Consider the following 21,102-nt stretch of genomic DNA (forward strand, 5'->3'; position numbering starts at 1 on the left):
ACAAAACGGGTACAGAACCTAACAAACCCACCTAACCTAACCTAGGAGTTCCCAGGTCACAAACCCAATACAGTATACTGTAATGCCCTTTGTTATATCACTTCACTCATGTTACGGTAACGTTAGTACTGTTACGATAACATTATATATAATGGTTCTTGTTTCGCCATTAGCTCGCTTCGCTCACATGAAAATAAAACATCAAGCTCGTATGTACTGGCAAGCGGTAATGTTGAGCTGCGCACGCTAACATTAGTATTGTTACACTAACATTACCCACGCTAAATATAATGGTTCTTGTTCCTCACTTACGATCACAAAAATAAAACATCACCCTCGTATGCATTGGCAATTGGTAATTCTGAGCTTCGCACTCTAACAATATATGATAAAACTAACACATTAAAGTGAAAAAAATTAATGACTTACTTTTATGACCGTGACGTCGTAACTTACAGGTCACGGAGGTGTTGTGACTGAGTCTGTGGTGTCTTAAGTGTTTTGCCTTAGATTAGCACTGCACTTGGAACACTGTAAAAGTTGGTATATTACATTACGTGATTTAAGAAAATTATCAAAATTGGATTACACCAAAATAGTTTCAAGTATGGATTACTGAAGCGGTTACAATTTTCTAATACTCAGGCGGAAAATACGCAAAAGACGACACTTGAACTAAGACGTGACTTGGGCAAAGGTTTCCATGGAAAAGGGCTTGTTGGGGGGGGGGGGGAAGTTAGGGAAATATTAACCCCCCCTGTGCAAACTTTACATACGTATGGGTCCGTGATTGGTTAACGGAAAAGCACCGGAGTCGAGAGAGTAAACATGAATGAACAGAATGGGAAACTTGTCCAGAGCAAGTATTTATGTGAATTCTGGGAGTGACAAGGCAATAACAAAATGTATAAAAGTAATATATGAAGATAAAATGGAATTTATGATAAATAATATTTGATGGGTATATAAAATGAGGTGATTTTATAAGGTATCGGATAATAAAAAGAGTAATATAGTAGGGTTAGGCAATTTTGGACAAGGCAAATATTGGACAGATACAATATCTCTAAAACTATTTATAATTTTTGAAAACTATGATGCTATTGGAAATTACCCAACCTTTTACTTTAAAAATATTAGTATGTCTGGTTTTTAAAAAGTATTAAGTACCCCTACATAAATTGTTGAATATGGATGTCCAATAATTGCCTCACCTTCATTTTAGGGTTTCTCAGAAATAATACATGAAATTATTTTTTCTAAAAACAATTTAGTGGATGATGCTAAAGGCAGGTTTAAAATAAAAAATGAATGAAAAAATATGGAATATCTAGTGTCCAATTTTGCCTCGCCTTGAAAAATGGAAAGGCAATTTTGGACACATAATTAAAAAAAACATCCAATTCATAATGTCAAGTTATTAAGGAATAGATTTTGTAAATTATCTATCTATCTATCTATCTATATATATATAATATATATATATATATATATATATATATATATATATATATATATTCTTAATAATTTTAACTAGGAATATAGATAAATGATAGTTCTTTGAAAATATTTTCTATAATTTATTTCAATAGAAAATCATATTTACTTATAAGAAAATAAAAAGAAAAAGTTTTCTTTTCATAGAAAATGATAATCAAACCTATTACTAATGAGAAAATAGGGACAAGTACAAAATTGGAAATAAATGTGAACAATTCAATATATACTTTAGCCATATACGTGACAATTTAAATGCTTGAATATATGACGGGTCTATTTAATTCAACCGAATGCTCAAAAAACAGCTTCAGTTCTTTTAAATATGGCACTAAACATGACAAATTTGAAGATAATTTGTATTTTTCCTAACCATACAAACCTTAGCTATTTACATTGGGTTTACCTTTTAGCGCAGCTGAAATGGCGAGCCATTAGAATTTAACAAGGGTGTATTACCCCCGCGCTAGTTAGCGGGGGGGTAGGGGAGTGGTAGCTAGCTACCCCTCCCCCCCTCACACACAGATGAATGCTCACTTTCACTTAGAGGTAGGACTTGTCTTGGGGGACAGGGCTGGCGGGCAAATATGTGTAAATAGCTAGGGTTTGTATGATTAGGAAAAATACAAATTATCTTCAAATTTGTCATTTGTTCCGTAACCGAAATACAAATCACGCTATTTACATTGGGTGACTTACCCCTTAGGTAGGGTGGAAAGTCCCCAGCCATACTGGCTTTGGCTTTACCCGAGGACTCAGAATCCGAGTGAGTCGCACTCGAGAAAAGGAGTCCCTGCACCTCACAAGTTCCTTGCTCCGCAAGGAACCGTGTGGCCTACATAAGCTTGTGTGTGAAGGAAGAAGTGTGACCCGTCCTAGGCAGTTGACCTGGAGTTCCAGAAGGAACTCTGGGTTAGGACGTTCCCAATACCACCTCGTCAGGGTATGGGGGACGCGTCAGTATTGACTCAATACTCGGAACACAAGGAAGCATGGTTTACCTGCAGAGGTTCGAGGTCAGCTATGCAGAGACCAGGATGCTGCTTCCCCGTAGAGGGGATGATGAAGAAAGAAATAAGGGCCAGACATACTTCTTTCGTTCATGCAGACTAAAACCTGATAACAATGCCCTCAACCTTCTGCTACCTGTCCAAAAAGGAGCCTGAGGGTAGACCAGCTGTTGTGTAGCCACCACAGAGCGATAGAAAACGTATCGAGACTCCTGTGGGTCACGCCCTGAAGGAAGCAGGCTGCGAAGGTCATAAGACGCTTCCAGACTCCAGCTTGTAGCACCTGCGTCACAGAGTAGTATTACTCGAAGGCGAGGGACGTTGCGATGTATCCAACATCGTGCTGTAGGGCGACGTGACGGGGGAGGGTCTGGAGACAGGTCGAGATGAATGTCCTTGAGTCAGGGCTGAAGAGGTATACTGGTGACTCTCCCCCGTGTCCTCCTTGTGCTCCCAAATCGGCTGCAACTGAGGACAAACTGCAGCTGTTCCCAAAGCTAACCTCTCGATTCCTTTACTGGCAAGAAAGAGAAGGTCTTGGGACATCAGATACAGAATGGAGACTCGAAATCTTGAAGGAATTGGGCCGAAGGGCCGGGACCCCCAGATTCTGAGTCTAGCCAACAACTCAGGAGCGAACCTGAATGTTGCCTTCCCCTCTTCCTTAGAAAGGGCGGAGTCGTACGAGACCAAGAAGATTGCTTACACACTGGCCGTGGCCAGAGTGAGCAGAACACCCAAGGCGGAATACAATCCGAGGCCTGTCGTAAAGGGTCTAGAGAAGATCTCTTAAGGGACTAAAAAGTCCGAGCCATGCTCCAAGTTGGAGGTCTTCCTCCGACTAGGGCAGGGACAATCGTAGCTTCGCATGAGCGAGGAAAGATCCAGCGGGCAGGAAAAAGTTATTCCTTTAAGCCTGAAGGTCAGGGAAAGGCTGAGCGACAGGCTTCATTGCCGAGAGCGGAAAGGAGTTTCCTCCCGCTGAAAGGCAATAAGACCGTTATTGCTGGAGAAGAGGCCTCAAGGGAAGAGGTATATCTCCCACGGCACCAACCACCGAAGACTCTACACTTTGCCTGGAAGACCCCTGCGGATGACTATCGCAGATGACGCGACCTCCGTACCGCAACTGTAGCGGGTTGTCTCTTCTTGAGGAGGAGGCGTAGTGTCTCCAGGCATGAAGCCGAAGCGACGCCCCGGTTCGGGAGAGATGTTGCAGTGTGGTTGTTTGAGTAGTCTGCGCCGTGGGAGAAGCTCTCCCGGGAGTTTCGTCAGGGGAAGCAGAGGGTCCAGAAACCGTTCTGCGCATAGTCCCAGTGGAGCTCTCCCATTGAAAGGTTGACAGACAACCTGGTCTTGTTGAGACCCCTTGTCCACAGACAAAAAGGAGGGAAGACGCAGGCGTCGAAGTTGTCCCACCATCACCGGAATGCATCTTGCCAGAGTCTCGGGGTCTGAGACTGGGGGGAAGAACAGCGGAAGCTTGAGGTTCCAAGCTGTCGCGATCAGGTCCCCCAGACCAGGACTTGCTGGTTACTCAAGGCCAAAGACCCCCAGGTACACTCTCTCTACGAGGCTCTGCTTGGATAGTCGGAGAGAACATTCCTCTGCCTGGAATGAGAGAGCCGATGGTGGTATTGAGAGTATCTCAATCATCCCGGTATCTCTACTGCAAGATGTGAAGGTGTGAAAATGCGTCCCCTGCTGGTTAGAACACGCCAGAATCATGAAGTTGACGCGCACGGAGCGACTCGGCAGGAGCTGTAGGACCTGTAGAGGGGCCAGACTACGGCCCCTAAGCCTGCCTGAATGATGGAGAGGTATCCTTCAGGTCTTGACCATAGGCCTGGACCGGAACATGCCCCCCCCCCCCCCCCTTTTCTTTGACGAGTCCGAGAACAGTATCAAGAATGTGGGGAAAGGACGAGAATATCCACTACCATCAAGAGGTTCCATAGGTCAACACCCATTGCAGGTCTAATAGTTCCGCTGGTCCCATAGGGGCCAGGAAGTCCGGTTAATCGTTGCCTGAAACCACCGGAACATGGACCGCCCCACATGGAACTTATCCTGAGGCGACCGTTCGGACTATAGACGGGTCAATGAGGAAAGGAGAACTAGGAAACGTTCCAAGGTAGGGCTGAAAGCTCTGCTTGACTGAGAACAGGTACTGCGACTCTCCTCAGTCTTGCCACAGTCAACTGAAAGGAAGGCTCGGAGGATGTGGCAACAGAATCTGGCGTCCCCAGGTGGTCACCCATCAAAGTACCGACCAGAACCGACGTTGCTTAACCTCGCTGGACGGACGAGAAGCGGGGTTTCCAACGTGGTAAGGCCGTTGACTCAATATCATGGCCAGATACTCCAGATGTTGAGGCAGAAGAAGAGAAGGCTCCAAGCAAAATACCATGAACCCACACTCATGGTAAGCATTCGGAAGCTTGTCCCGGCGCTGAAGAAGGTCGAACCCGAGCCTACCGGAGTTGATCAGCCCTCCAAAAAGCAAAGGAGGCGGAAGCCTGCACCTGAGCAGCCATGAGGAAAGCAGGGAGAGTTCTCTGGGGAAAAAAACATGCTATGCCACGGCGGGATCGCCACACTGCATCATAAGCAGGAATACTTGCAGTCTAGGCTGAATTCCACGAGCTCCCTGGAAGATGGATGGAATAGAAACTGAAAGTACCCGTCCTTTCGATCCAGCGTTTAAGGATTCCTGTCGCCTCGTTACCAGTCTGATCGATTCTGCTGTTCTACGCTGGCCGAAGTTTGTTCGACAAACTTGATCAGGGCTGAGAGGTCGACTACGGAACTCCCCTCTCAGATCCTTCCTTACAAGAAAGGATCGACTGAAGAGGCCGGGGGTGAAGCCGTCGATGATCCTATGGAGGACCTTCTCCTAAGGTATGGATCATTCTGCCCAACCGGGCAACTCTTGCCGACGCTATAGCATAGAGGTTCAGAGACACTGAATTCGCTGACAGAGACGGCAGGCGCGATATCCTTGGCTGATCACAGAGATCGTGCGGGAATGGGCATCGGGAAGCTGTCATCCGGATGAGTAACCTTAAGCATCCTCCCAGCGTGAAACCTGCAATCCTAGAGTTCGTGAACTCTGCTGCTCCCTTAAGATACTCCAGATGTTGAGGCAGAAGAAGAGAAGGCTCCAAGCAAAATACCATGAACCCACACTCATGGTAAGCATCCGGAAGCTTGTCCCGGCGCTGAAGAAGGTCGAACCCGAGCCTACCGGAGTTGACCAGCCCTCCAAAAAGCAAAGGAGGCGGAAGCCTGCACCTGAGCGGCCATGAGGAAAGCAGGGAGAGTTCTCTGGGGAAAAAAACATGCTATGCCACGGCGGGATCACCACACTGCATCATAAGCAGGAATACTTGCAGTCTAGGCTGAATTCCACAAGCTCCCTGGAAGATGGATGGAATGGAAACTGAAAGTACCCGTCCTTCCGATCCAGGGTTTAAGGATTCCTGTCGCCTCGTTACCAGTCTGATCGATTCTGCTGTTCTACACTGGCCGAAGTTTGTTCGACAAACTTGATCAGGGCTGAGAGGTCGACTACGGAACTCCCCTCTCAGATCCTTCCTTACAAGAAAGGATCGACTGAAGAGGCCGGGGGTGAAGCCGTCGATGATCCTATGGAGGACCTTCTCCTAAGGTATGGATCATTCTGCCCAACCGGGCAACTCTTGCCGACGCTATAGCATAGAGGTTCAGAGACACTGAATTCGCTGACAGAGACGGCAGGCGCGATATCCTTGGCTGATCACAGAGATCGTGCGGGAATGGGCATCGGGAAGCTGTCATCCGGATGAGTAACCTTAAGCATCCTCCCAGCGTGAAACCTGCAATCCTAGAGTTCGTGAACTCTGCTGCTCCCTTAAGATACTCCAGATGTTGAGGCAGAAGAAGAGAAGGCTCCAAGCAAAATACCATGAACCCACACTCATGGTAAGCATCCGGAAGCTTGTCCCGGCGCTGAAGAAGGTCGAACCCGAGCCTACCGGAGTTGACCAGCCCTCCAAAAAGCAAAGGAGGCGGAAGCTTGCACCTGAGCGGCCATGAGGAAAGCAGGGAGAGTTCTCTGGGGAAAAAAACATGCTATGCCACGGCGGGATCACCACACTGCATCATAAGCAGGAATACTTGCAGTCTAGGCTGAATTCCACAAGCTCCCTGGAAGATGGATGGAATGGAAACTGAAAGTACCCGTCCTTCCGATCCAGGGTTTAAGGATTCCTGTCGCCTCGTTACCAGTCTGATCGATTCTGCTGTTCTACACTGGCCGAAGTTTGTTCGACAAACTTGATCAGGGCTGAGAGGTCGACTACGGAACTCCCCTCTCAGATCCTTCCTTACAAGAAAGGATCGACTGAAGAGGCCGGGGGTGAAGCCGTCGATGATCCTATGGAGGACCTTCTCCTAAGGTATGGATCATTCTGCCCAACCGGGCAACTCTTGCCGACGCTATGGCATAGAGGTTCAGAGACACTGAATTCGCTGACAGAGACGGCAGGCGCGATATCCTTGGCTGATCACAGAGATCGTGCGGGAATGGGCATCGGGAAGCTGTCATCCGGATGAGTAACCTTAAGCATCCTCCCAGCGTGAAACCTGCAATCCTAGAGTTCGTGAACTCTGCTGCTCCCTTAAGATACTCCAGATGTTGAGGCAGAAGAAGAGAAGGCTCCAAGCAAAATACCATGAACCCACACTCATGGAAAGCATCCGGAAGCTTGTCCCGGCGCTGAAGAAGGTCGAACCCGAGCCTACCGGAGTTGATCAGCCCTCCAAAAAGCAAAGGAGGCGGAAGCCTGCACCTGAGCAGCCATGAGGAAAGCAGGGAGAGTTCTCTGGGGAAAAAAACCTGCTATTCCACGGCGGGATCGCCACACTGCATCATAAGCAGGAATACTTGCAGTCTAGGCTGAATTCCACGAGCTCCCTGGAAGATGGATGGAATGGAAACTGAAAGTACCCGTCCTTCCGATCCAGGGTTTAAGGATTCCTGTCGCCTCGTTACCAGTCTGATCGATTCTGCTGTTCTACGCTGGCCGAAGTTTGTTCGACAAACTTGATCAGGGCTGAGAGGTCGACTACGGAACTCCCCTCTCAGATCCTTCCTTACAAGAAAGGATCGACTGAAGAGGCCGGGGGTGAAGCCGTCGATGATCCTATGGAGGACCTTCTCCTAAGGTATGGATCATTCTGCCCAACCGGGCAACTCTTGCCGACGCTATGGCATAGAGGTTCAGAGACACTGAATTCGCTGACAGAGACGGCAGGCGCGATATCCTTGGCTGATCACAGAGATCGTGCGGGAATGGGCATCGGGAAGCTGTCATCCGGATGAGTAACCTTAAGCATCCTCCCAGCGTGAAACCTGCAATCCTAGAGTTCGTGAACTCTGCTGCTCCCTTAAGGACTATGCCCCCCCCCCGGGGGGGGGGAGCCTCCCGTGCCATCTGTTCCTGACAGGAGGAAACTGCAATTGGACACCTTGTCTCAGTTGTCGTAGCCGATAACTGAGGCCGACGTGGTTGAAAGAAAAAGGCGCTGGAGCCCTGCAGAGTCTGGAAGAAAGCGCCTTGGAGGAGTGAAAACGGAAATCGATTTCCTCCGCACAGCCGCTGTCTAAGTCTCTGTCCTTGGGCACAAACAAACTCTTCTCAAGGATGGAAGGGTGTCTGAGGTTGTCGACATCCACAGATGAGACACCCGAAGGAAGCCCCCAGTCAGCGCGTCCAGATGGTACAACATCGAGCTTGTCCGCAAGTTAGATACTTAACGACGAAACGCCAAGGTGCCTGAGCCCGAGAGGAGGAAAGTACCCATGATCTTCCTGTAGCTTCCTTGAACTAAACCTCGAGCCGTAACCGAGGAGGGAAAGGACCTGGTAAGCCCCCAGAGGAAGGGGTAAGCAGTCACCCCTTGGCCGATGGAGAAATCTCGAACGGAAACCCCCCGCCAAAAATCCTTCCAGGGAATGACGGGGAAGGGCTAACCCAGGTTCTGGAAAGAGGAGTGTTGCTCAGACCTCCCTGAAGTTTTTTCCTATTCTTGCAAGTGCCATGCTCTGCGTTACAGGGTGAGGCCGTGTTCTGGAAATACGCTCCAGAAGAACTCGCCAGGCTGGCCATGCTGCGAAAACCCCTATGGGAATCGTGGTCGCAATCGCCCTGGAGCTTGCGCGATGGTAATTCAAAGATTTGCGCGTGGGCGAACGTGGAAGCGCCCATGCGCGGTCACGCAGGAACGCAAACGAAGGTGAGCGAAGGAGCGCAGAAGGAGGGCGAGCGTGGTAGGAAGGGCGAGAGCTGGTGGTCGGCGAGCGATAACCCATAGACGAGCAATGGATACTGCAAGAATTAAGCCGACGTTCGTGCGAAGAAACACCGTCGGTTCGCGCGACGGAACACCGTCGGTTCGCGCGACGGAACAACGTCGGTTCGCGCGACGGAACAACGTCGGTTCGCGCGACGGAACAACGTCGGTTCGCGCGACGGAACAACGTCGGTTCGCGCGACGGAACACCGTCGGTTCGCGCGACGGAACACCGTCGGTTCGCGCGACGGAACACCGTAGGTTCGCGCGACGGAACACCGTCCATCAGCGCGATGGAATACCGTCCGTCTGCGCGATGGAATACCGTTGGTTCGCGCGCGGGCGAACATTGGAGAGCATGTGCGCAGACGCGCATGAGCGTAGACGTGCAGGCACGTGGGCGTGCGGGCGCGCAGGCGAGCGGTCGCGAGGGTGGGCAGGTGAATGAGCGCGAGTCCGAGGCGGCGAACGCAAGCGTTAGCGCGATGGCGAGGAAACGCGCTGCCGCGTGGGCGAGGAAGACCGCTGGCGATGTAGATCAACAGGCGATCGGTGGTGAGCTGGTGAGCGCTGACGCGCAGGTGAGCGATGGCAAGCGACGGCGCATTGGCGAGCGGTGGTGCGTTAACAAAACACTAGCGAGCAGATGAAGAATCGCGCGGGTGCGTAGGCGATTGCCAACGCGAGAGAGACTAGCGATGGTTAGCGCGCAGGTGCATCAGGAAGGTGAGCGCTGAAGCCAGCTGTTAATCAGGCAATCCTAGACGGTCAGAAAACCGTTGGCGCCCATTGGTGTGTGGCAAAGAAGGGCGCGCAGGCAGATCGATGGCGATCGTTGACGCGTAGGAGATCGCTGGCGAGCTGATGATCGCTGACGAGCAGAAGGCAACGCGTGGAAGCCTGCGCATAGAAGAAGAGTCCTTGACCCAGACCTGAACCGAAGTTCTAGATCGCGAGGGCGAACGTGGGCGCGTAACAGGAACCAACAGGAACAGCAGGGATGATCATCATGAGAGCGCTGACGAACAGGAGAGCGCCTGTGCGCTAACACTGAGCAGGAGCAGGAGAGAACACAGCAGAAGGGCGTGCAGGGGAACCCTGACACGCAAGGGAAGAACCCCCGTGGGAGGCAACCCTTTGCTCCGAAGGGAACGTTGTCCGTCGGGAGACAGATGTCCATCGGAAGACCGTTGCCTGTCCGCCGGGAGACTGATGTCCGTTGGAAGACCGTTGTCCGTCGGGAAGACCGTTGCCCGTCGGAAGACGAGATCAGACTGCTGTCCATCTGCACCAAGGCGGAAGATCAAGAAGAAGGAGTTGTAGGCTGCAAACGGAGATTCAAAAAGGCGCCTCTTAGCACCCTTATAGGGAGATGAGAGGCCCTTACGACGAGGCGGACGGTGGGCCTTACGGCGAAGGAGGCCAACAGCAACAGCAACAGAAGAATCCTCCGAAGAGGAGTCTCTATGAGTGTACTCTCTCGCGAACGAAAGAGAAACACTTCGTAGAAGAGACTGGTCAGCCAGTGACCTAAAAGGAGCAATCCTCCGAAGAGGGGCTCCTGCAGTTGCCCAGCCCCTTGAGCGAAACTGCAGGTGTGACCGCTTAGCACCAAGAGCATAGTTGCACGAAAAAAAGGCAAGAGAAGAACCCCCCAAAAGGGGAAAAACTTAAGCCTGGACAGGAAAAACTTCCCTCGGAAGGAAAGTTACCCACCCAAGGAGGCAAGCATCCTGAGAGTTCTAAAATGAACTGGAGAGCTGTCAATCGTCACGGGAGTACTTCCAGTAGAAGGAGACACGCCCCTGACGAAAATACAAGGGGGGAGGCAGCAACAGCCGAATCCCCAGGCCTCAACAAGACAGCTCACACCGTTGCCATATTACAGAAACGAACTAGATCGGTAACTGGAAAAAAATAAAACAAAAATCATTAGTTCACATTCATTCCCCCGGGAAGGCTCCGAAGAGGAATCCCGAGGGAAAGGAAACAAGAATTACACAACAGGCACGTGCCCTCACAACCACTTACACTCACGGAAGGAGAGCTGTAACCAAAACAGAATTATAACAATTATAATTATGAAACTATGTAATTATGTACATAATTTAAAAATGAATGAACACTAAAGAAAGAACGAAAACCCCGAAAGGAATAGTTCTACAAGCTGAAAAATTAACAACTACAATTAGATTCATAAACTAATTGAGACAAAACGTACGGCGTAGCAACCCCCCCACACGGAAAGGAAGCTACAAGGGCGTAGTAACACGTAGTAAAAGGGTGAACGACCTCAAGAGAGAGAGAGAGAGAGAGAGAGAGAGAGAGACCGAAGTCAAACTCGATCGCAACCCATAAAATTACGCCGTGGTGGCCTAACTGCCGAGGACTCCACGGAGATATCGTACACTACACACACAACTCTGAAAAGGAAACTTACTGATTTCTATACTCAAATATATATAAAAACATGAAAACATGTTTACATATATATTGAGTAAAAGAAAAGTAAGCGATTAAGTAAAGACAAAACAAACAATGGCTGCCAAGAGAGGACCAAGACAGAGACGTCTGTCCGAGTCCGAGCCAAAAGTGAAACTGAGCATTCATCTGTGTGTGAGGGGGGGGGGGTAGCTAGCTACCACTCCCCTACCCCCCCGCTAACTAGCGCGGGGTAATATGTTATTTTTATTAGTAAAATAAATTTTTGAATATACTTACCCGATAATCATGTAGCTGTCAACTCCGTTGCCCGACAGAATTCTATGGAGGGATACGCCAGCTATCACAATACTAGAAGGGGGTGTACTTACCAGCGCCACCTGTGGCCAGGTACTCAAGTACTTCTTGTTGACACCTCCTCAATTATTCCTCGGTCCACTGGTTCTCTATGGGGAGGAAGGGAGGGTCGATTAAATCATGATTATCGGGTAAGTATATTCAAAAATTTATTTTACTAATAAAAATAACATTTTTCAATATTAAACTTACCCGATAATCATGTAGCTGATTCACACCCAGGGGGGTGGGTGAAAACCAGTGTACAAGATTAAAGGATAGCTAAGTATCCCGTATTTCATATAATCAGTTATCCACAATAACAATGAAATAATAAGTACCTGGTAAGGAAGTCGACTTGAACCGTTACTCTGCCTTTAATAAGATCGTCTTCCTTACTGAGCGCAGCGTTCCTCTTGGGAGGCTGAATCAACTCAAAGGTGCTAAAGTATACAGGGCTGCAACCCATACTAAAGGACCTCATCACAACCTTTAACCTCGGCGCTTCTCAAGAAAGAATTGACCACCCGCCAAATCAACAAGGATGTGGAAGGCTTCTTAGCCGACCGTACAACCCATAAAAAGTATTCAAGAGAAAGGTTAAAAGGTTATGGGATTATGGGAATGTAGTGGCTGAGCCCTCGCCTACTACTGCATTCGTTGCTACGAATGGTCCCAGGGTGTAGCAGTACTCGTAAAGAGACTGGACATCTTTGAGATAGAATGATGCGAACACTGACTTGCTTCTCCAATAGGTTGCATCCATAACACTCTGCAGAGAATGGCTCTGTTTGAAGGCCACTGAAGTAGCCACAGCTCCCACTTCATGTGTCCTTACCTTCAGCAAAGCAAGGTCTTCTTCCTTCAGATGAGAATGTGTTTCTCTAATCAGAAGCCTGAATAGTAAGAAACTGAGTTCTTAGAACTTGGAAAAGAAGGTTTCTTGATAGCACACTATAAGGCTTCTGATTGTCCTTGTAAAGGTTAAGACCTTTTTAGATAGTACCTAAGAGCTCTAACTGGGCAAAGTACTCTCTTCAGATCATTCCCCACCAAGTTGGACAGGCTTGGGATCTCGAACGACTTAGGCCAAGGACGTGAAGGAAGCTCGTTTAGCAAAAACCGAGCTGCAAGGAACATGTAGCCGTTTCAGATGTGAAAACAATGATCCTGCTGAAGGCGTGGATCTCACTTACTCTTTTAGCTGTTGTCAAGCACACGAGGAATAGAGTTTTTAATGTGAGGTCCTAAAAAGAGGCTGATTGGAGAGGTTCAAATCTTGATGACATAAGGAACCTTAGGACCACGTCTAGATTCCAGCCTGGAGTGGACAACCGACGTTCCTTTGAGGTCTCAAAAGACCTAGGGAGGTCCTGTAGATCTTTGTTGGTGGAAAGATCCAAGCCTCTGTGGCGGAAAACCGCTGCCAACATACTTCTGTAACCCTTGATCGTAGGAGCTGAAAGGGATCTTACTTTCCTTAGATATAACAGGAAGTCAGCAATCTGGGTTACAGTGGTACTGGTTGAGGAAACTGCATTGGTCTTGTACCAGCTACGGAAGACTTCCCCTATAGACTGATAGATTCTGAGAGTGGATGTTCTCCTTGCTTTGGCAATCGCTCTGGCTGCCTCCTTCGAAAAGCCCCTAGCTCTTGAGAGTCTTTCGAAAGTCTGAAGGCAGTCAGACGAAGAGCGTGGAGGATTGGGTGTACCTTCTTTACGTGAGGTAGACTTAGAAGGTTCACTCTTAGAGGAAGAGTCCTGGGAATGTCGACCAGCCATTGCAGTACCTCTAAGAACCATTCTCTCGCGGGCCAGAGCGGAGCCAACCAACGTCAGCCGTGTCCCTTTGTGAGAGGAGAACTTCTGAAGTACCCTGTTGACAATCTTGAACGGCGGGAATGCATACAGGTCGAGATGGAACCAATCCAGCAGAAAAGCATCCACGTGAACTGCTGCTGGGTCTGGAATCGGAGAACAATACAACAGGAGTCTCTAGGTTATCGAGGTAGTGAACAGATCTATGGTTGGCTGACCCCACAGGGCCCAAAGTCTGCTGCAAACATTCTTGAGAAGGGTCCACTCTGTGGGGATGACCTGACCCTTCCGTCTGAGGTGATCTGCCATGACATTCATACCGCCCTGAATGAACCTCGTTACCAGTTAGCTTTCGATCTTTAGACCAGATGAGTAGGTCCCTTGCGATCTAGAACAACTTCCACGAAAGAGTCCCTCCCTGCTTGAAGATGTAAGCCAGGGCTGTGGTGTTGTCAGAGTCCACCTCCACCACTTTGAAGTTTATCAAGGCCAGAATAACCGCCAACAACTCCTTGCAATTGATGTGAAGTGTCCTTTGCTCCTGATTCCATGTTCCCGAGCATTCTTGTCCGTCCAAAGTCGCACCCCAGCCCGTGTCTGATGCGTCCGAGAGGAGACGGCGGTCGTGTTTCTGAACAGCCAAAGGTAGACTTCCTTGAGAAGAAAGCTGTTCTTACACCACGCGAGAGAAGACCTCCTCTCTTCGGAAACAGGAACTGAGACCGTCTCTAGCGTCATGTCCTTTATCCAGTGAGCAGCTAGATGATACTGAAGGGGGGGAGGTGGAGTCTCCCTAACACGATGAACAGGGCCAGCGATGAAAGTGTCCCTGTTAGACTCATCCACTACCTGACTGAGCATCGGTTCCTTCTCAGCATGCTCTGGATGCATTCTAGGGCTTGGAAGATCCTTGGGGCCGACGGAAAAGTCCGAAAAGCTCGACTCTGAAGATCCATACCCAAGGAGACAATGGTCTGGGATGGGACGAGCTGAGACTCCTCAAAATTGACCAGGAGGCCCAGTTCCTTGGTCAGATCCATAGTCCATTTGAAAATCTCCAGACAGCGACGACTTGTGGGAGCTCTTAAAAGCCAGTCGTCTGACGGAGCCGGACACAAGATCATGGTACTGCTGCACAGTCTGTGAACTGTCAATCATGGGCAAGCGAGGAAGTACAGTGACAACCCGAATCTGTCTAGACTGTCTGGGTCGTACAGACAAACTCCTTATCGGGTTGCTGAGGTTGCCGCACTGCGTCACAACAAGTCACTTCTGTTGGTTGTTGAACGTCTTCCCCGTGACACATTGACTCCGTAAACAAAAAATCCTCTAACAAGGACTAAGCTTGGACTGCATGTCTTGTAACACAGCTCAAGGTCTATGGGAGCAGGTGTGGTAACAGACGGGATTAGCGACTGAAGTGGAACCATTACCTTCCCTGGAAGCATGTTATGCTTAAATAAAAGACCATAGGAGGCTATGCAGCTAAAGGCTCCCTCCAAATGACAGAGTCCTCAAGGGAATATCAGAAGGAGGGAGAAAAGAACTTTCTCATCTACAGGGACCATATCCTAGAAAAGCTAAGTTCTCTCAGTGAGGGTTCACTGGTGCAAAAGCAGCAGACTAGAAGGCAACGTTATGAAACTGCTTGACAGTCTAGTGAGTTGGCAACAACCAAAGATGTGTGACTGAGAAGCATGCGGTAAGGTATGCAGAGCATGTTGTATGCAGAGTATGCTGTATGCAGAGCATGCTGTATGTAGAGCATGTTGTATGCAGAGCATGCTGAATGCAGAGCATGCTGTATGCAGAGCATGTTGTATGCAGAGCATGCTGAATGCAGAGCATGCTGTATGCAGAGCATGTTGTATGCAGAGCATGCTGTATGCAGAGCATGCTGTATGTAGAGCATGTTGTATGCAGAGCATGCTGAATGCAGAGCATGCTGTATGCAGAGCATGTAGTATGCAGAGCATGCTGTAAGCAGAGCATGTAAGGTAAGCAGAGCGTGTGCATGGCGTTTAACATTTCTCAGAAATTCCATGACCAGTGCTAGAGTGCTTTATGCATGCTTGCATGGGGTTTTAATATCAACATAATATATACCTTACATTCATAACTCATGATTCATATTTTTGCCATATTTTGCGATATTGTTAAAAATATATTGCCAGGAATACAAATATATTTTTATAAGTAATACAAATAACCTCCATTATCATAAGGTTTGAAAATGGAGGTAAGGTATGCTGAACAGCAGAGTCAGAACGAGCTGGAACAACAATAGTTGTGGTTTCCTCTTCAAGACTCTGTTGAGGGAACACCTGAGGCTCAGTCTGCAAAGGCTGATCAAAGGAAGTAGCAGAAGGTAGGCGCATGGGTGGAGGAGGCTGACTCCTGGCATGAGTGGCTGAACTCAAGGGTTGCGCTTGCTGAGTGGTTGGCGGATGCGCAGTAGCAAGTTCCTGAGGAACGAGTTGAGGTTCCTGCGGTGTGAGCTGAGAGCGAAAAGGTAGTGGCTGCGCAGAACGCAGTAAAAATCTCGCAAGTTGAGGCTCCTGAGGCGCAAGGCTAAGGTGTTGAGGTGCTTGCCTTGAGGAGGGTTGAGCTCGCTGCAGCGAGAGCTGAGGAGACTGACTCATGGACGGGAGAGGTTGTTGTACCTCAACCGAGTGTTGCATCACTGGTGGAGCAGCAAGTGGAGGCGGAGGAAGAGAGGTATAATCCTCCTGATCCCATTGTAAAGGTTGCCTTAAGGAAGGCGGAGGCTGAACACCACTGGGAACAGCAAACTCAGAACGTGGCTCAACATCGTACGCCTGGCAGGTGGTACTGCGATCAGGCGGAGCGAGCGCAGGCGGAGCGAGCGCAGGCGGAGGGAGTGTAGGCGGAGGCGGAGGCGCAACACTCTCAGCCCGACACTCACGCATCAAGTCCGAAAGCTGTGCTTGCATGGACTGTAGTAGAGTCCACTTGGGGTCGGCAGAAACTACAGTAGGCTGAGGTAAAGCCTTAACAGTCGAGCTCTGTTGTGGCAGAACCTTACTCCTCTTAGGCGGAGTGCATTCAACTGATGACTGAGGAGAGTCAGAGCTAACCCAATGACTGCATCCGGGTTGTTGAACTCTAACTTCGTACGTCTGGCATAGGTCTGGACTTTACGTTTAAGAGGTCTTGAGACCTGAGACCAGCGTTTTCTCCCCTAAATTTCTTCTGCAGACGAGCAAAATAAGGGCTCAATCGTCTGCGGGTGGGAGTGACGGTCTCGGTAAGACACGCCCACAACCACCGAGGATACTTCTGTGCGCCGATCAAGGCCTGCTGAACCCTTCTGCCCTTCGACATTGCTTCTCCCCTGGGCTTGGGAGCTTGCAAGAGGTCCCGGACTGGGAGGACGACTGGCGCGCACAGAAGTACCCTCACGCACAACACTGACACACTTTGCGCTAATCACTTATCACTTTGATTTTCTGTTTGCACTTATTTCACTGAACTCGAAACTTTAAGTGGTTTGTACCTGAAACACGCAATTCTATCCTTTCTCAAAAGTTAGTAATTGCGAAAACAGAATTACAATGTAACAGAAAAATCTAATGAAAGATAAATAATTCAGTGGCTGGAAAGAGACTAAACACTAGATCACTCTAGAAACGTTTACCTTCTTCCCCTAAAGAGACTAGGGAGAAGAGCAAAAACGATAACAACGTTACTCGCTTGAATGAAACGTTTATCCTCCTCTTTCTCCCTCCGTCTCTATCTCTCTCTCTCTCTCTCTCTCTCTCTTGACTTAGAACCTGAGAGAAGAGCCCAATCATATATATCGTTAAAACATATTATTGTTAAAGGAAAAAACTGAAATATTTCCCAAAATGAAAAGTTCCTTTATTAGGATTAAAACCATTAAGTTAAGAAAGAATGAACAAAACGCTAGACACGGTTACTCTTACTGCAACGTGAAACCGTGAAAATTCTTTCTCTATCGTAACGATAGAGCGCAAGTTGAACGTTCTGAACGTCAACAACTGCAGAGACAAAACAAAACGTTAGTTCAACTTTGAAAACAGTACGAGACTATCAAAGAAATTCTTTCAAAGACATTAAAATAGCATAATATGTTAACAGGTAAAACCAAAATGACGGGCTCAATGTTAATTAACTTCGGTACCAAGAAAAGACCGCCTACTATTAGGAAGGTCGAATATAAACAAATATAAAAATTAATTTTAATAAGTTTATAATAAAAGGAAGTTAATCGAAGAGGCCTATAAGAGGCGGAGAGATATAAAATAAATCTATAACTTTTGTTAAGCAAAATTAAGAAAGAGAGTCTATACTCTCTTAGACACCAACACTTCCGTCTAAGGGAAGGGTCGGCCATTAAAAAGTGAAAGAGAGTTCATACTCTCTTCGTCACCATAATTAATCAAAATAATTCCAAAAGCTAACTAAGCTAATATAGAAGTTTCCAGTAAAGCGACAGCCGAAATCAAAGAGAAATACTTCACCAAAGTCGTGAAAATACTCCAAGAACATAAGCGTATCCCAGAACGTCTTGCCGGAAGCACGACAGAGGAATAATTGAGGAGGTGTCAACAAGAAGTACTTGAGTACCTGGCCACAGGTGGCGCTGGTAAGTACACCCCCTTCTAGTATTGTGATAGCTGGCGTATCCCTCCATAGAATTCTGTCGGGCAACGGAGTTGACAGCTACATGATTATCGGGTAAGTTTAATATTGAAAAACACCCTTGTTAAATTCTAATGGCTCGCCATTTCAGCTGCGCTAAAAGGTAAACCCAATGTAAATAGCGTGGTTTGTATTTCGGTTACGGAACAAATTCTCTTTGAGGCATGAGTTCCATAAATAAAGGACTATTAATTCCATCTGTAATTTGAAAAAGTTATGTATCCGTTTGGTGCTCTGGATACTCCTCTACTCCTAATGCCCAGCAGTTGATCTTACTGGGGTCACTTGCCTTATTTAGATAGGCGCTGCACATCACTAAGAATCTGGCTATTCTTTGATGAATTTAGCCAATGAATCCTCTATGGATTTAGTCAGTCTATGGAAAGCGAAAATGAAAGAATTGACCCCAGTTCCGGGAGTAGTGGGTTGCTAAGAAACTCCCGGTTTGTAAATACTAAAGAAAAATTGAAAATTAGTAATTGGAATGTTAGAACCATGAATCAAACTGGGAAGTTACAGCTAGTAGAGAATGAATTTATGAAATATAGTTTAGATATCTTGGCCCTAAGGAACAGATGGAGTTAAAAGAGAAGGGAGGAATAATGATGATGATACCAAGAGCAGAAAAGGCATTAACCAAATGGAGAGCTGTAGGTAGCAGATTGTTACTTACAAAAATTAAATCAAAGCACTGCAATATGAGTATTATAGTTTGCTATGTGCCAACAACTGATTCCCCTGAAGAAAGGAAAGATGAATACTGTGAAGAACCGCAGAGTATAATAGGTGAGAACCTGGAGAGATATGAAAATTGTGATTAATGACGTCAATGCTAAAGTTGGAAGGAATAATCAAGGGATAGAAAATGTGATGGGTGTTGAGGTTCTTGGCGAAGTTGCAAATGAAAATGGGGCACATTTTATAAGTTATTGTTCAACAAACAATCTTGTTACTGGAGGTACTCTTTTCCAGCACAAGGAGATCCACAAATATACAAGGACTTCACCATGTGGCAATTACAAATATCAAATAGATCACATAGCCATTGATAAAGAGAGAAGGAGGACTCTGGGAAATGTAACAAGCTATAGAGGTGCAGTTATTGGTACTGATCACCAGCTCCCCATTGCCACACAAATATTAAAACTGAAAGAACCCAACAGAAATGTAGAGAGAATACCTAAGTTTGATACAACTAAGCTTCTAGAGCAGGGATTCCCAACCTTTTTGTGATCGAGTACCACTTGGAGGTCCCGTACAGTCGCCGTGTACCACCTGGTTCCAGAGAAACTAAATTCGATCAGATACTACTTTATTTCTATAATTGTAAAAATAGAACACGCAAATTAACTAAGAAAACAACAACTCAATGCGAGGGCTGTATCTGCTTCTTCTCCACCAGCTGGTCAATGCGGGGCATGACTTTGCTCACAGCACATCGGAAATCATGCCCGGGCGCAGCAAGACGGTTCTGGCTCTTCAACTTGATGGCCATGAAGGCTGAGAACCCTTGCTCGCACTCCCATGTCGAGGGGAAAATCAGTAGCTGGGGAACAGCGTGACGGGCTAGCGTCGGGTACGAGGAGGCCATGCTCACCCAGAAGTTTAAAGGAAAGCATTCTTTGTGCTTCGTCTTTGCTGTCGTTCGTGACCCCGAAAGTGTTCGCATACCACCTGGAAGGCCCTCGCGTACCACTAGTGGTATGCATACCACAGGTTGGGAACCACTGTTCTAGAGGATGAGCACAGAAATCTTTGTAACTGAATGTAGGAATCGATTTACAGTCTTAAGAGACTTTAAGAGACGAAGTTTTGGGACATGCAGTTACAAGGAGAAAATCATGGATATCAAATGATACTCGGATACTATAAAAAGAAGACAAAGACAGAAATTGATTTCTTAAAGTTTTCGAGGAAGTAATGAAAATTACAAGGCAGAGCATGACAAGTATTTCAGTATTGATAGTGAGGTCAAAAGAAATATCAGGAATGATTGGAGAGAATATTTAGACAGGAAAGCAGATGAGGCTGACAAAGCTATGAATTCAGGGAGTGGCTTTGTTGTAGGAATTGCTCTTGGAATTATTAATGAAATCTCTACGGGAAAAAAAAGCATATACCCATCAAAAAGAAAGATGGATCTGTTATAACAAAAGAACATGAAGAAATGTTATTTTCATTAGTAAAATAAATTTTTGAATATACTTACCCGATAATCATGTAGCTGTCAACTCCGTTGCCCGACAGAATTCTACGGGAGGGATACGCCAGCTATCACTATACTAGAAGGGGGTGTACTCACCAGCGCCACCTGTGGCCAGGTACTGCAGTACTTCTTGTTGACACCACCTCACTTTTTCCTCGGTCCACTGGTTCTCTATGGGGAGGAAGGGTGGGTCAATTAAATCATGATTATCGGGTAAGTATATTCAAAAATTTATTTTACTAATGAAAATAACATTTTTCAATATTAAACTTACCCGATAATCATGTAGCTGATTCACACCCAGGGGGGTGGGTGAAAACCAGTGTACATGACTAAAGGATAGCTAAGTATCCCGTATTTCATATAATCAGTTATTTCAGAATAACAATGAAATAATAAGTACCTGGTAAGGAAGTCGACTTGAACCGTTACTCTGCCTTTATTAAGTTCGTCTTCCTTACTGAGCGCAGCGTTCCTCTTAGGAGGCTGAATCAACTCTAAGGTGCTAAAGTATACAGGGCTGCAACCCATACTAAAGGACCTCTACACAACCTCTAACCCAGGCGCTTCTCAAGAATGAATTGACCACCCGCCAAATCAAAAAGGATGCGGAAGGCTTCTTAGCCTACCGTAACAACCCAAAAAACAACAATAAAAGCATTCAAGAGAAAGGTTAAAAAAGGTTATGGGATTAAGGGAATGTAGTGGCTGAGCCCTCACCTACTACTGCACTCGCTGCTACGAATGGTCCCAGGGTGTAGCAGTTCTC

At 47.2% G+C, this 21,102-nt stretch overlaps 1 long non-coding RNA gene and 1 pseudogene across 1 annotated transcript in view; both read right to left on the reverse strand.

Annotated features, from left to right (window-relative positions):
* Window positions 1-21,102, reverse strand: part of LOC137642448 (uncharacterized) — a 167,979-nt gene that overhangs the window by 134,697 nt on the left and 12,180 nt on the right. The gene's annotated exons all lie outside the window — the stretch shown is intronic.
* On the reverse strand, window positions 4,732-4,850 carry LOC137643409 (5S ribosomal RNA; annotated as a pseudogene).

Source organism: Palaemon carinicauda, chromosome 6 (assembly GCF_036898095.1).
Source record: "Palaemon carinicauda isolate YSFRI2023 chromosome 6, ASM3689809v2, whole genome shotgun sequence".
In the NCBI taxonomy this organism is placed as follows: Eukaryota; Metazoa; Arthropoda; class Malacostraca; order Decapoda; family Palaemonidae; genus Palaemon; species Palaemon carinicauda.